The sequence below is a fragment of the Salminus brasiliensis genome, chromosome 11 (assembly GCF_030463535.1).
Source record: "Salminus brasiliensis chromosome 11, fSalBra1.hap2, whole genome shotgun sequence".
Taxonomy (NCBI): domain Eukaryota; kingdom Metazoa; phylum Chordata; class Actinopteri; order Characiformes; family Bryconidae; genus Salminus; species Salminus brasiliensis.
The window spans coordinates 35,838,801-35,854,750 of NC_132888.1; the positions used below are offsets into that span (position 1 = coordinate 35,838,801).

The 15,950-nt window shown below is 40.5% G+C and overlaps 1 protein-coding gene and 1 long non-coding RNA gene across 2 annotated transcripts in view; one reads left to right on the forward strand and one right to left on the reverse strand.

The window, feature by feature from the left end:
* LOC140565122 (NLR family CARD domain-containing protein 3-like) overlaps window positions 1–15,950 on the reverse strand; it is a 110,680-nt gene that overhangs the window by 27,486 nt on the left and 67,244 nt on the right. The gene's annotated exons all lie outside the window — the stretch shown is intronic.
* Window positions 5,772–8,310, forward strand: LOC140565038 (uncharacterized). The gene is made up of 3 exons (XR_011980571.1): window positions 5,772–6,247; window positions 7,382–7,706; window positions 8,283–8,310. It is a non-coding gene; the product is annotated as an uncharacterized lncRNA (long non-coding RNA).

Consider the following 15,950-nt stretch of genomic DNA (forward strand, 5'->3'; position numbering starts at 1 on the left):
CTCCAACAGAAACCAGCAAAAATATATTTAAAACACAACTGTGCTAGAGGGAAAAACGTGCATATGTGTTTTTGTTTTTAATTTAAATTTTGATTTAAGTTAGGATCTCATGTTTTGACATTACATACAATATTCTTTTACAAAAAATGATTTATAATATATAAACAATAATACCTAAATGGCAACAGGTAATATATTTTGAAGTGCAAAAATAAAGTGATAATTTAGATAATTTAAGATCATTTAAAATAATTTTAACTGTACAACTAGTACTTATTACAGGGAGTGTACTTTAAAGTGCATTCATAAACTTATAAAGTCTGATAGTAGTGTTTTGAATCATATTACACAGATAAACAACCATAGCAGTAGCAGTCTGGCCCAAGGAATCCTATTGGTTTAGTGTGGTGTGTACTTGCCCAGGCAGGGAATCAAACCCCAGTTTGGCATGTGAAGGGTAGCAGTATTACCATAGGCCAGTGGGGAACCCTTCAGGTCTTCTGAGCCCTCAAAGGGCACAATATCCCCTTCTTTAGAATTGGAATTAGAATTTTCTTACCAAATTGGAGCTGCAGGTTTGATGGCATGGCACTGATTAGGAACCAACTTACAGTACAGTGCAGTATATGCCTCCCTACCAATTTAATAGATTTGTTTTCATTTTTCATAATTGTATTTGTTTAATATAAAAGAAAATAGTACAGTGCAGCTTTCAAATGGTCATTCCATTTATTTATATCCAGCAAAATACGGCAGAAAAATGACAACAACAACTGAAGAAAAAGAACACATAAACACACACACACCCACACACACACATACACACACACACACACACACACACACACATATATTATTTTTTTTGGAGTAACAACAGCAACAGATTTCATTCTGATGACAGTTTGATGTTAATCGATCGAGTTTATTTGAAGTATCTGTACTCTTTCTTGTTCCACTGTTCACATCTTCATTTTCATGCAGAGACATGTTTAGCTCCATATGTGTGAATAAAAAGGAAGTGTCATAACTTTGTGGTAAAGACACCACTGAAGATGCAGCAAAGATGGGCGGAAACAGAGTTAAAAGTTTCAGGAGCTCTGCTGATATTTAATATTTTTGTCATTGCATGTGCTGCCAAAAAGTTGAACAACAAGCCCACTTATAACAAAAATATACAATCTATTTTTTTTGCAGTTTTTTGTCTTTTTGAAATGCATTACTAAAATAAATGAATGCTTTTTTGGTACTTTCTGTCAATTGTGTTTTAGAGTAATTACGAATATATGAAATGAAGTCATGATGCCATGGTTATAATTAAGCTGAACTCATTGGTTGAAAACATAATGTCAACTTTAACTTGCAATGAAATAGAGGAACAATAACATGAAAAAGACAACTGTTCAACTTTCCCTTTTCAAACAAATCTTAACATTGTTAAGATGCTGGCCTCCAACAGAAATGTGTTTTAAAACACAACAAACATTGCTCACCAGCAAAACCAGCATCGTACTAGTCAGTGCGGGTTTATTTCAGCAAGATGTGCATATATGATTCACTGGTAACGTTTATAATAGTTAACTTCCGGTGTATTTAAGGTGGAGATAAAGGTATATTTTAAATACATAAAACAATAATACCTACATGGAAACTAGTAGTATACTTAAAAGTACAAAAATGACATCTATGTAGTAAACTAAAATGTTCCTGAGCTCTTTTCAAATTGTGAGTAGGTCATAATTGCAGTCTAGGTGACAATGATCAGTTCAGAGGTGCCCATTTTTTGTTTTTTTGGGTTTGTTTTGACGACTATCTGTTTGATGCAGACAGAATGAAAGAGCTGCAGGTTTGTTGGAATGGCACTGATTAGAAACCAGCTTAAATAACAGTGCAGTAAAAAAAAGTATATGCCCCCTTTTCATTTTTTTTTATATTTGTTTTTAATATTGGAAAACACTGTCACGCCCGCGCCGCCGCACCCGCCCTAAAGGCGGTCCCGGGCCGCGGCTTACAGGCGAAAATGAACTCTATGTTAATGAATCATGTCAAGTTGTTTAGTCAAGTGAAGGACTTTTATGTTGAAAGGGACTTTTGGGTTGACACCCCTCGTCGCCATTTTGGTTTCTGATTATGTTTGTCATGTGACTATTCTTTGTTTGGTTAATGTGTTACACCTGTGGGCTGGTGTATTTAAGTAGGGCTAGTGTCAGCTGCCGGTGGCCAAGAATTACTCTTAGTGCAACCAATGCACTCAGGATACTCCGCTAACCTTAGGTACTCAGTGTTCACCGGTCTAGTCTGTAGAGTCCATCCTCATACAGAGGACTCTTTCAACCTAGCTAGCTTAGCAGGGAAAGCTAATTAAAGCTTGGGTCCAGGAGCTCTGGGAGTGAGCGACTCTCCAGCTCGTTTCAGCAGTTAGCTCTCCTCACTGTCGGACCGTATCAGTCGTCTAGGTTTGGCGGCTGACTCCTCACGCCCTCTAGTCTTGTAAGTTCAACGCGCCTGACTAGTGCTACTCTTTATGTCTTTGTTCATAGTTTCCCCAGGCTCGGCTTGGAAGTTTGTTTTAGAGTAGTGGTATTGGCTCAGCCCCGGCAGCTAGCACAGCCCTAGAGCCTCGCCAGCCCCAGGTGTGTTCTTTTGTTTTGCCCAGTATTGTTTGTCATGGTTTTGTTAAGTTATTTCTTATCCCTTGTAATTGTTGCTGCGTTTCTGTTTTGTTTATGATTTATCAATAAACTCCTTGCTTTGGTTCATCCCCTGCGAGTGTTCTCCCGTCATTGTCAGACCGAGTGGATCATGACAGAATTCTCGGCCGAATACCCCCGAACAGCGGGGATGGATGCCAGAGATCTAGCTGCTCGCGCCCAAGGACAAGTCTTGGGGCAGCAGCAGCACTCTCTACAGAGTGTTTCTGAGGCCGTTGGTCGCCTGAGGCAGCAACAGGCGAACCAACGGCAGCTAGTTGCCCAACTAGTGGGTGACATCCAGAGGCTCACGAAGCCGATTGTTTCTCCCAGCCAAGTCACTAGTCCGTATCCGATGGACATTCCGGATACGTATTCAGACAATCCAGAGCTTTGCAAGGGGTTCTTGTTTTAGTGCTCGATTTATTTATGTAGTCAAGGAACCAGCACTGACCAGGCGAAGGTTGCCTTTCTTGTATCCCGTCTCGCTGGAGAAGCTCTGGATTGGGCCATAGCCACCAGCTTAGCGTGGAGCCCTTCTCGGGGTACCTGAAGCACTTCAAGCGTTCTCGAGGGGGGCTCACGCCGGGTGACCTGTTGCTGTGGCTGGAGCAGGGCAGCAGGTCGGTGGCCAACTATGCACTGGAGTCCTGCTCCTTAGCTGCGGCCCCGGATCACATCAAGGCGGCGCTCGAGCCCGCCAGTTGGGTCACGTCGGCACCCAGCGCGCCCTAATGGGCCACGTCAGCGGCCCCGTCCGCCTCTGTTCATGTCTGGGCAGTGGCTTCTGCGCCCCCTGTCAGGCAAGCAGGGCCAGCTGCCCCAGGTTTAAGGTCTGGTCCGGTGGTGGTACCCAGAACTGCCCCAAAGCGAGCTGTACCAGCTGCCCAAGGTCCAACAATAGCGGGGCCTGCTGCCCTGGCCCCTGCGAAGAAGATGCTCGTCGGCCCCTTCGATGGCTACGGCGCCCTCCACGTCGGCCCCTTTGGAGACCGCGCCCTTCGCGTTGGTCCCTGCGTCCTCCACATCGGCACTGGCGTCTACTAAGACGCCCTCCGCAGCAGTACACTGCGTCGGCCATGGAGTCTGCGGCCCCTAGGATTGCGCCTGCTTGGGGCACGGATCATCATCGCCCCCCGGGGGGAGGGCCGCAATGGATTCTGGCGTAAGATGTCTAGACAAGAAGTTAAGTGGTGGTCTTCGTTTGGTTTTTGGTTTCAGGGTCATAGACGTGTTCATGTTTTCACCGCAGATGTGTTTGATTCATGTTTTTCAGCTAAGCCTGTGGGGCCTGGGTCCCGGGATGTGGTCACCCCAGAGGAAATGTCGCCAGGGCCTGCAGAAGCAAGGGGACCCCCATTTAAGCGGTCAGCCAAGGGCTGGGTTCACGGAGGCGTGGGGGCCGGAAGCAGTGCTTCAGGGTCCTGGAGGGGTATGGTCCCGAGGGGCGCTCCTGGGTGCCGGCCAATCAGGGTATTGGCCCCGCACAGAGGCGGGGTCTTCATGGGCGTAGGCTGGTCCCCGGGCCGTGTGGTCGCCCCCGGGAGGTTCGCCTCTCCACTGGTGCTGTGCCCTCGCGTCTTCAACGGTCATGTCCCAGCAAGCTAGGGTTCCTCGATTCCTCGGTGGTCGTTCATGCTCTGCATAAGTAGGGCTAGTGTCAGCTGCCGGTGGCAGAGAATTAGTCTTAGTGCAACCAATGCACTCAGGATACTCACCTAACCTTGGGTACTCGGTGTTCACCGGTCTAGTCTGTGAGTCCGTCTGTATCTAGAGGATTCTTCTGGCCGTAGCTAGTTGAGCATAGCAAGCTAACTAGCTAGGCAGTATTATTCTCAGGGTCAGTTTGGGGGCTACTGCAGATCTGCGGCAATCTCGGCGGCGATCTCTTGGCTTTGCGGTTTTAGCGTGCTCAGGTTCAGGAGCTCCGGTAGTGAGCAACTCGTACGCTCGTTTTCACGTATTTGTCACGTATTTGTCACTGTACAGTGTGGACTGTACAGTGAAAAGTGTCCTCCGCATTTAACCCATCTGGTAGTGAACAACTCCAGCGCCCGGGGAGCAGAGAGGGTAAAGGGCCTTGCTCAAGGGCCCAACAGTGGCTTTACTAGTGTGTCCATAATCCAAGTTCATAGTCACAATACAGGCCAGGATCAATTCCAGAATATAAACTAAACTGTATGACTACAAAAACTACTACTAGTTAGGACAGGGCCTAGTGCAGTCTTGCCCAATTCCAGAATAAAAAGCAGAGCAAACATCACAGGCAAACTAAATCAAAAGGGGCAAGGCAAAAACATAGTCAAAGTAAAAGCAGTAAGTCCGAAACCCAAATCCAAAACACTGGCAGAATGTTCAAAGGGAAAGACAAAAGTCATGATTGAAAAAAATGGCAAACTCTGGTGACCGTGAACATGGATAGAGTTCAGGAGTCATGTAATTTGTCATGCGTGATTCGGTGAATTTGTGACGGGCGCAATGTGTACCTCTTTAGAAGTGTTTACCTCTTTGGAAAGGATCAATTTGAGGTGCCCTTTTTTTGGACGGTGGTCTAAAAGTACAGCTCCTAAAAGGATGTAATTCAGTAAACAGCAGAGAATTTAGTCAACTTTAATTTAAATTAATTAAATATTGATTTAATAGCTCAATCAATAGCAAACCTATGCTGCAGACAGAGCGAATAAGCGACAAGTTCAATGGTGTGGCACTAATTATTAACCAACTTAAGGCAAAGTTCAGTGAAAAAATATATGCCAGCTTACCAATTTCATAGATTTTTTAATATTTGTCATATTGTAATGTTTTTAATATAGGAGAAAACACAGAAAGCAGCTTTTAAATGATTATTCTATTTATTGTAGATAACATCATGTTAGCCAGCAAAATATGGCAGAAAAATAGTAATAATACCAAGAAAACAGAAGTAAGAGAACAATATAAATTGGGCAACAATATAGAACCATAAATATATATAGGCTTCACCTTACTCTTACTTTTTCCACTTTACACATTTCACATCTTAATTATCTTAGAGTGACGTCTTTAGTTCTATATATGTTAAAAAAAAGGAAGTGTCATAACTTTGTGGTAAAGACGCAGCTGAAGTTGCAGCACAAACAGTCAGGCAGAGACAGAGTTGGGGTAGAAATTGGAGGAGCTCTGCTGACTGTCTGTAGTGGAGTTGAGCTTGTGTGGATGTGAGAGTCTGAATAAGCTCAAAATGAAGCTCCTCCTCATCTTCACCCTCTGCCTGATTTCAGGTAAGAAAATACACTTCTACACTGATCTTCAGCATTGGTGGTGTCAAATCAAGGCTTTGATTAATGGACATTTCTCTTTATTTAGGAGGTGGTGAAGCTTATTGGAATGTGACAGGATATTCAGGAGGAAGTGTCCTCATTAAGTGCAAATATCAGCCAAAGCTACAATCAAACCCAAAGTACATCTGTAGGGTTTCACGGTCAGGCTGTACTGAGCTGATCAAGACAGAAGATAAGTGGAGTAATACAGGAAGGTTCTCAGTGTTTGATAACAGCAGTGCTATCTGGAGATAAAGGAAGGTGAGTATCTCCCAACACTGCACCTAGTTGTAAGCCCAAATGTCATCAGCTATAGTTAGCATCAGCTACAGTGAAGCAACAAGATTTTCTTTTAATATACAGATAGAAAGACATGTTGCAAAACATAAACCTCTGAAGTTGGGAGTCGATGTGTAGTTGGCATCGTGGCAATTTTATTTTAACTGGTTGTAGCTCTTACTTCATACATTTATCTCTTGATTGCCACTGAATTTTATGAGCAGTATCTAAGTTTACATACACACAATTGCTGATAGGTTCTTTAGTTCAATCCCAAAAAGGTTTTTTTCTATTAATTCCTAATAGGGGCATGATATTTATTAATATTCAGTAATTTGAGTTGTGTTGCCTGTTGTGTAACTCTGCACATGTACTTCCTGCATTTTCTGGAGAAATAAGGTGATGCTTTTAGTAGGGCAATGTGTCAAAATCAAGTGCATATATGAAGTACAAAACACTGGAGATGACACTATACTACTTTTTCCTTTCAAATCTTGAGCATCCAATGATACCTAGATGGTTTTTACAAGTGCCCTAGAAGTAAAAATTTGAAAAGCTCAAGTTGTGGAAAACATCTTTCTAGAAAACGACATCCCTATTTGTCTAAATTAAATGCTGCGGCCCTTCGCTGGTGTCATCAAAAGCAATAATTTCTTTTTCAAGATGTCAGTATATAAGTCTTTTTTATCAATTGTGTTTAGAAAGACTAATTTGGGTTTGTTTATGACATTTTCATGGCTATATTAGGGCTGCATGTGATCCCAAAATAGCGTCTACTTTAAGCTGAATTTGAACCAAATCAGAAGTAATGTTCTTAGTTATATTACAAACTGAGAAAATGTGTACCTAAAAATGGACTTCCAAAAAAAATACTTTTTTTTTTTACTTTGTACAAAACAAAAATAACACCATAATCTTACGTTGAAGCATTGAAATAATGTTTTATCTTTTCATCAAAAAGCCTTTTAGAGATCAGTTCATCTTCTAAACATTTATTTACAGAAAGTTTGACTGAATTCCATTTTGCATGCCACTGTATGCACTAGTCTACTGACCACTCACAGTCCCAGTTTTCATCTAATTGTTTATATTTTGTTTCACTTGAATGACTAACAGATCCACTGTATGAGAAGAGCATCAGTGTGATTGGTCGAATAGGAGAAGATGTGAACTTCAGCTGCAAATACCCACAATCCCACAGGACTGAGTTCAAGTTTCTCTGCAAGAGAGAGAAATCTGCTCGCTGTAACCCTAAAGCATATGTTAAACAGAGTGGAAAGTGGATAGAAAAGTGTGTGATGATGAACAGCTGACCTTTACTGTGACCATCAACAATCTGACTGTGGAAGACTTTGGTGAATACTGGTGTGCGGCTGAGTCTGACTGGAAGTCTGAAGTGGATACAAAGTTTATTTCCAACAGATCAATCTAACAGTTTCTGGTGAGTACATACCCCATAACATTAGACTTCAGACATATTCTCACTGTGGTTCTGATAGAGGATGTGAATCTGTCCCTCACAGGTCAAAACTAGCTGAGCATAGCCCAGCAATGCTGTTTGACCACAAGGTCAAATAAAAAAACTGGTTCTAGGGGTGTATTACCCAGTTTAGCTGTTGAGCAGCATGTTTTCATTTCCATGAACTACCAGGTCTATCAGCATGAACAATTTAACTGAGATGATTGTTAAGCTGGTCATAATGGCTGACTAGTTAAGTAAAGCTGGTTGATCAGTTTGGTCAAGCTGGTCATACTGATGGACCATTATGGTCAGCTTATACTTATACAGCTTATACAGTTTTCAGGGAGAACTTAAAAAGCAGTGTTAGATTACAGGTAGATTGAATGAGCTAAGTAAGCAAAGATCTCACAGCCTCTGAACTGATCTCTTACTTCTTGTTCTTTGCCCTGATATTCTAACAAAACATGTAGTTTCACTCAGACATTGTCAGCAATATCAGATACTTCTAATAATTTGATTATCGAGTCACTATTTGTTATGTTTCTCTACCTCCAGCATTTCCAGCTTCTACTCCGATCACTGTTGTGTGTGTGATTCTGCTGCTCCTGATTGGACTCTTTTATTCTTCATATTCACTTGTTGGAACAGAAACAAGACACATGGTAACACCACACACACACACACACACACACACACACACACACTACAGGTTTAATCTAGATTTGTTATGACAAAAATCAATGTGGTATAATATTGCCGCTATAACAGCCAGTGGTAAACAAAACTGTTCCAAACCTAAACTCTAAACACAGGGCACACACACACACACACACACACACACACACACACACACACACGCACACACACCCCAAATAATGAAATTCACCAAATACATGGATATTTGAACTGAGACTCCAAACCATAGGGAGTAAAAGCATTCAGCTCGAAGGGGACTGGGAACTGTGAAGGGAGTAGTGAGTAACAGTGTCTCTTCATGTCTTTGCGGTTAAACCAGCTGGCCCTCATCATGAGCAACACAACACAGCCTTCACCGATATCACGTGACTAGTGTCGTGACTCGAGGACCCAAAGAAAGGGGCATGGCTGGGCTAAATGGTACAGATATACTTCCCTTATTGAGGAGTTCCCAAAGCACACAAAAGAACACACCCAATAAGCTGGCCCATAGGAGAGGTCAGGGACAAGGAAACAGACCTAGAATTAGACTATAGGTGAGACCCAAGACTTGGGACAGAACAAGAGACTAAACGGGAGCACGGACATTGTACTGAGCAGTACACTAGACTTGACACTGTAACAGTGGCTAAATTGGAGGCTGGACAGAGGATGGCAGGCAACAGCTGTGCTTTCTAGTGATGTGGGGAGCTGGCACTGGAGCAACACAGACAACAAAAGAACAGACAACTAGGAGCCAGTACAGGTACTGGTGACCTGGAAACCAGTTATTTGGGAAAAGCTCTGAGGATTGTATGAGAAGGAGATGCTGCACAAGGGACTGGTACTGTAACTGGAGAATCTTGGGCTAGGTATTTAGATAACTAACATTAGAATGTTAGAATTTCCCAAAACCTTCATATCCTGCAAACTCCCTCGCAAATTAATGAGTAACTCGAAATTTGTGGTACGCATGGGGAGATATTCATGTAGCGCTCAAAATGTTACAAATATTTTAATATAAGAAGTGGAGGTGGAGCTCGGTGTGTGTTTGGGGTCTTTGTCCTTTTAGAACAGCCAGTTGTAGGATGTGAGGATTGTAGCAGCCTTTTCTATACATCCTCTGCATCTACAACCTTCTTTCTGAAGGCCTTAGAGAGCTCTTCAGATCTGGCCATGGTGATCTTCACCACTCACTTCAACCATCAAGGGCAGACCAGACTAAATGTGTGATGTTTAAATAAGACAGACTCCTCCAGAATCCATTTTCCCATCATCTGCAGCTGGTGTTCTGCTCCTGATTCTAATTTGACTATTTTTTTAGGTAGATTTTTCAGATAATTTCAAAATGCATTTAATTTAAGTCTGTGTTTAATTATATTACCTAAATATTGTTCAGATAAAGATCAACTGCTTATATTTTTAAATATCTTAAACACAGATTTCCATTTTTTCATATCTAATTTCACATGACTATGTACGTTATGTAATCTGGATAACTAGCTGGATTACATATCAGGAGTGTAACAGTACACAGAAGTTACAGTTCAGTTCACACAATGGTTTAGATCTCATGGTTCAGTATCAGAGAATTTATCCACTGATTTCAAATTAGAATAAATGCATGTAATTTGGACCAAATTTGGAGTTTGATACAATGGTAAAAAGCTACATACTCAAAGTACTCCACTGCATCTTTGTCTTTACTTCCAATCATCTGAAGTCAAATGATATTTAAAAAAAGACCTCCTGTTAGTAACAGTCATTACTTTAACCCCTACTTTAACATTTCAATACTCCAAATAAAACCAATGGCATTACCAAACAGTTACACACTACAGTTTTGAATATGGACAATTATCAAATAAATACATTTCAACTATTGTTATATTCTGGACAGCTCCCAACAATTTCCCAGAGGGTCCAGAAAGAATGCCAAAGTCATCCACAGAGGTAAATATAACATCACATTGATGTTGATCAAATTACTTTTGTGATATAATTTCTTTTTGATAAACAAGATTTATTTAAAACTTAAATTTTTTTCAGACAGATTATGAAAATGATCCAAATCTGCCACCTTCCCAAACAAGAGAAAACGCCACCCATCAGAATCTAGACCCCACCAACAATCAGTCTGTCTACCAATGTCTGTTATCCACAGCCAACCAATCGGATTCAGTCTACCAGACTCTGAACTAGGGTTGTATGTCACAATAATGCTCATGGAACCCTTTGTTAATAAAGTGTTTAATATTTGCTTCAAGTCATAAAAATACATAACTGTTAACATGAACTAATAGTGGCCTAGCATTTTATTGCAATGCCAGCTGCCAGAAATATGAGAAATATATATTTAAATAGCCTAGGTATAACAATATTTACAATGAATAGAAATAATAATAATAATAATACAAAAATGTATATTACAAAAACATAAATGATGATGAAACTCACTAAACTTGTTATGGTCCGGCATGTCAACAGTGGGAACCTTACCCAGCCTGGACATTAACACCAAGTTTGTTTATTAATAATTGTTTAATAAACAAGACCTTCGCAACCTAATTTGCACATTTTTATGGACTGAGGGAAGAGGAAGCTGGTTGCTCTATGGACATAAAGGCGGCCCCACAGTTGCCCCTCAGCCTTTGGACTGGAACTCATTTGATAATTCTTTTTTTTTTTTTTTTTTTTTTTTTTTTTCTGGAACCGTTGCCATCACTGTTTTGCAGCAGTAAGGTTGTGAAGGTCTTGAGAGAGCTCACAGGTTTTACTCATCCTGAGGCATCTTGCTCACGAGTCACCTTTTTATAGGCCATCGGTTGAAGCAGCTAATATTAATTTGCACTATGTGGCAGGACTGTTTTCTAATCACTGATAGATTTTAGCTGGTGTTGTGACATTCCATGGCTTTTTGCACTTCTGTCTTCATGTGTTCAATACTCCCTGTGTCATTTTTCATTATTACACATTGCTTAATATAGGAACATATATGGTTTGATTTCTTTGCATGTGTGGATTGCATGGGTTGTTACCTACATCTGGTGAGAATTACATGTCAATAGCACCTATAGAACAATATTTACTTCGAAAATTGGTCATGTGTTTCATACTTCTTTCACCTGCTGTATATGCATATGTCTAATGAAAAGTTTGGTATTTCTTCACATTATCTACGTTGAGCACACTGCTTTTAAAGCATAATTACTGCATTATTTGCTAGACAATGCTACTGCTAAGTAAAATATTTTTGCTCCATCTGCAAATAAATGTTGTGTGCAAAAGTAATGGCACAATAAATAGCTACAAGAAGCTGCAGCATGTGCAGAAAAATGTTATATGTGGAAGATTTGGTCATTGATTTCCACTGAGATAAACACCTGTAATTTGGCCAGAGATTAGAATTAGAGTTTGTTTACTACAGTTCTAAACAGAGAACAAAATGAGGTACTCAGGTCCCAGTCGGGGAGCAGCAATACCAAACTCACACAATAATAGCATTAGAAACACCCTATGTAATAAGTATATAGGTAGAGATTAAGGAGATCTAAAAGATAAACAAGGTGGTCACATGGGAGCCCACTGACATTACAGGACTGACTACCAGAGCAGGTGTTATTTGGGTGGTGGATCATTCTTAGCTATTTTCTAGGATTTCTTCACTAAAATCATATCTTTTGAACACAAAAAAACACTGTCCTCTGTCCTCTCCGGAGGTGGTTCTCATGTCTAAAAAATTCATTAATATTGCAATTTAATTCTTAGCACTGCAGTGAAACTGAGTAATGTGGGGAAACAGGGCTGCTGATCTACTCAGGATCATTGATGAACTCTGCCAGGTTCACTGAAATCATATCTTTTGAACACAAAAAAACACTGTCCTCTGTCCTCTCCGGAGGGGGTTCTCATGTCTAAAACATTCATTAATATTGCAATTTATTTCTTTTTTTTTTTTAACGTGTTCTTGACATGTCACATTCTTCAAGCATACTATACTCCAAATCTAAGTTATATGGACGCAATACTAACGGAAGGTAATTTTGCTCTTACTGAAGCAGCATAAGTCATGATTCAGATGTCATGTTAATAGATTTTAACAGGTGACCAGCCAGTCCTAATTTAGTATTTACTGAGGCACAGTAAGCTTATATCATCAGAAGGTAAAATAAGCCAAAAATGTTTCCTACCAAAGAATTGCTCCACTAGTTTGTACAGAAGTCCCTGTAGTTACTAAGTAATACACCTTAGTGTATGATAAGCCTTTCTGCTTTAAGGGGTTAAAACAGTTTTGTCTTTGCAAACTGATATATGGTAGCAGTGTGTTGGTCTAAGATAGTAGCTTATACCTAATTTCATTTTGCAGTTCTCCTCAAAGCAATTCCACCTTAACTCTAGAGTCGTTACAGTTTTGCAGCCGTTTGCATTTTTTACACTCCTCCTGTCTGGTTGCTCTGATCTTTTTTACTGTCCTCAGTGACATGGTAGAGTCTTGCTCCAGACCAATTTGCTTGCTTCCTTCGTGTTTGGTGTCTTGAAAGCATACGCTACAGGACTGACCACATTGTATGTGACAGAAAAACACCAACACAGAAAACAAAAAGAGGAACATGGCTTCTCTGATTGTAAAATGTAAATGGTGTCCATGGTGTGTATAGGCAGCTAGCAAGCTGCAAGCATCAACAAAACAAGAGCCAGTGAGCTGGCCAGCTTCTGAGCCTTCATGAAATACACGCTGGGCCCTTACACAGCCCTCGTAATGCCTCCTCTCAGCTGCTGAGATATCTTGCAGGAGATTTAGCAGTACAGAACAGTCATGGTCAGGGGAGGAAGACAGCAGCTGACACAATGGTGGTTGAGTTAGAAGGTGTTAAAGTGGTGATGATTGTTCCACCCATGAACAGGTACAACGCCAATGCAGCAGCTACCCAACATCCTCCCAAAATGGCTCAAGAATAAACCAGTTTAGCTGACACCTAAAGAAATAGATTTCATGTAATTACCTGTGAGCAATCTAGTATGAGTAGTTGGCAAACACTGAGGCGCAGTGTGGGTTTGCCAAAGTGGGTTGTGAGGCATTAGCATCAATTTTTGAACTTTTTAAATTAGAAGTTGTAACCAAACCACTTCAACCCTGCAATGCTTTCAACATCATTTCCATTTCACAATAATGGGAATGATGTGTGGTCACTGACTGTAATTTTGGTTATTACATCAGTTCATCAATAAGTGGTGAAAATGTATTTAATGCATCTCTATGACTGATTCACTGCAATGTGGTAAACAAACATCATTGTTGTATCAAATAAATAAGTAAAGCTTAATTGTGGTAAAATACACAATATTGAATTCTGCATTAATGTGCTCCTAGATAAAAATCCCTCTCAAAAACCTCAATTCCAGCTGTGCTGATTGTTGTGATGCTCAAGCTGAGCAAAGCAGAACCTTTCAAATACAGTACTGTTTTTTTAACCAATGTGTCCTTAAAGAATACCAGCACTTCACAGAGAGGATTAGAGAACACACACATGATCAGAGCTGACTTTTAAAAATCTGACAGAGACAAAACAGCTATATCTCTGAAAACGCCCAAATTCACTGTTAGATCAGTAATGAAGAGCTTTAAACCTGTCAGAACCCCAGAGAACCTGCCTGGAAGAGAATGTGGGTTTATACTAGGGGTGTAACAGTGTGTGTATGTGTACCAAACCATCACAGTCAGACATTATGGTTTGGTGCAGGCAGTTGCAATAACTGTTACTGACATGAATGAGAAGACGTGTCAGCTCAACATATTTTCTCTTTTCCATGCAAATCTGGCGGTGTTTACTGAATCTGAATAACGTCACAACTCACAGCAGTTTCTACAGTTTACAGCGTGGTTCCTCCAGTGGGTCAAAGAGCACTTTCACTTTCACTTTCACTATAGACATTCTTTGGTAATTATAGGTGAGATTAAGTTATTTCAGATGGAAGTGGTTGGATTTCAGAGCTGAAGCTAAAGAAGAACAGCCTTCTACTGTAACCATGCAACCAGACAATATGCAGAAAGGAAGGAAAAAAGGAGCAGGAACAAAAACAACAAACACTAAGAGAGATATACTTCCACACTCTGACATCAAACAGGACGGAATGTATATAGAAACCATTTCGGTCTGGGCAGCACTGCTACATAGACATGATTGACATAGTACACACACTGGTGTCTAGATAATAAACTATTTTCTTAGTGGTAATGCTGAAATATCATTTTGTATGACCTGAAATTAAAACTATTTTTCTCAGTTTGTTTCAGTCTACAGAAGCCTTGTATTTTGGATTGGATTTAATAGTAGTAATATGTTTCAGTTTTACACACATTCAACTCTCTTATAGTCCTACACAAATCAAAGAGGCGTTCAGCATATGTCACACTAGAAGGGATGTGGCATGGGTGATGGCCGGATACAATGTTTACAATGTTTGCATGCTTTAAAGTAAAGCATTGATGATGACCAACACTGAGCTCATATATAATTAATATACACTATATTGCCAAAATTTTCACTTACCCATCCAAATCATTAAATTCAGGTTTCCAACCAAATTCAATGGCCACAGGTGTATAAAATAGCACAGAACACAGAGACATGCAGACTGCTACTACACATATTTGTGAAAGAAAGGGAGCTTAGTGAATCCCAGCTTGGTACCTTGATAGGACGCCACCTGTGTAACAAGTTCAGTCGTGAATGTTTTTCTCATTACTAAATATCCCACTGTCAATGGTCAGTGGTATTATAATTAAGTGGAGGCGATTGGGAAAGACAGCATCTCAGACACGAAGTGGTAGGCCAAGTAAAATGACAGCAGGGTTAGCTGATGCTGAGGAAAATTGTGCAGAGAGGTCGGCAACTTTCTGCAGAGTCAATTGCTACAGACCTTCAAACTTCAAGTGGCCTTCAGATTAGCTAAAGAACAGTGCATAGAGCACTTCATGGAATAGGTTTTCCATGGCTGAGCAACCGCATTCAGGCTAATTGTCAGAGGAGGGAGGTGAGATATAAGATGGAGCAGTAGGGCTAGTAGGGGCGTAAAAAAGCATCAGTGCACTCCAATAAAGCATGCTTTAATTCTCTGATCAACATTTATGCATTCAATATATTTAACTAAATAATTACAAATCAAATGGTGGATTGTGCTGAAGTGTTGTGCAGTCTCTACAGCAGCCAGTAGGGGGAGTCAGCGTACTGCCCGGACCAAGACATTCACACCGATCACAGCAGCTCAACTCTGTAAAGCCATTAGTCATTTCTCTGCCAAAGTAATTTTTTCCTACATATTAGAGCTTTTAAATCTCTGCAATACCAGTGTGGTCATTTTAATAATCAATGACCTTAAATAATTTAACATTCTCTCTTTAAAAAAATTAATTAATTCAACTTGATTCATTCTAAAGATAAATGTAGAGGAACCAAAGCAGGGGTGTTTAGATCCTGTTCTCCTCAGATCTTTAGATCTATATTACTCCTGCAGTTTAAGCTGGAGCTCTTCTGAACTGTTTAGTAT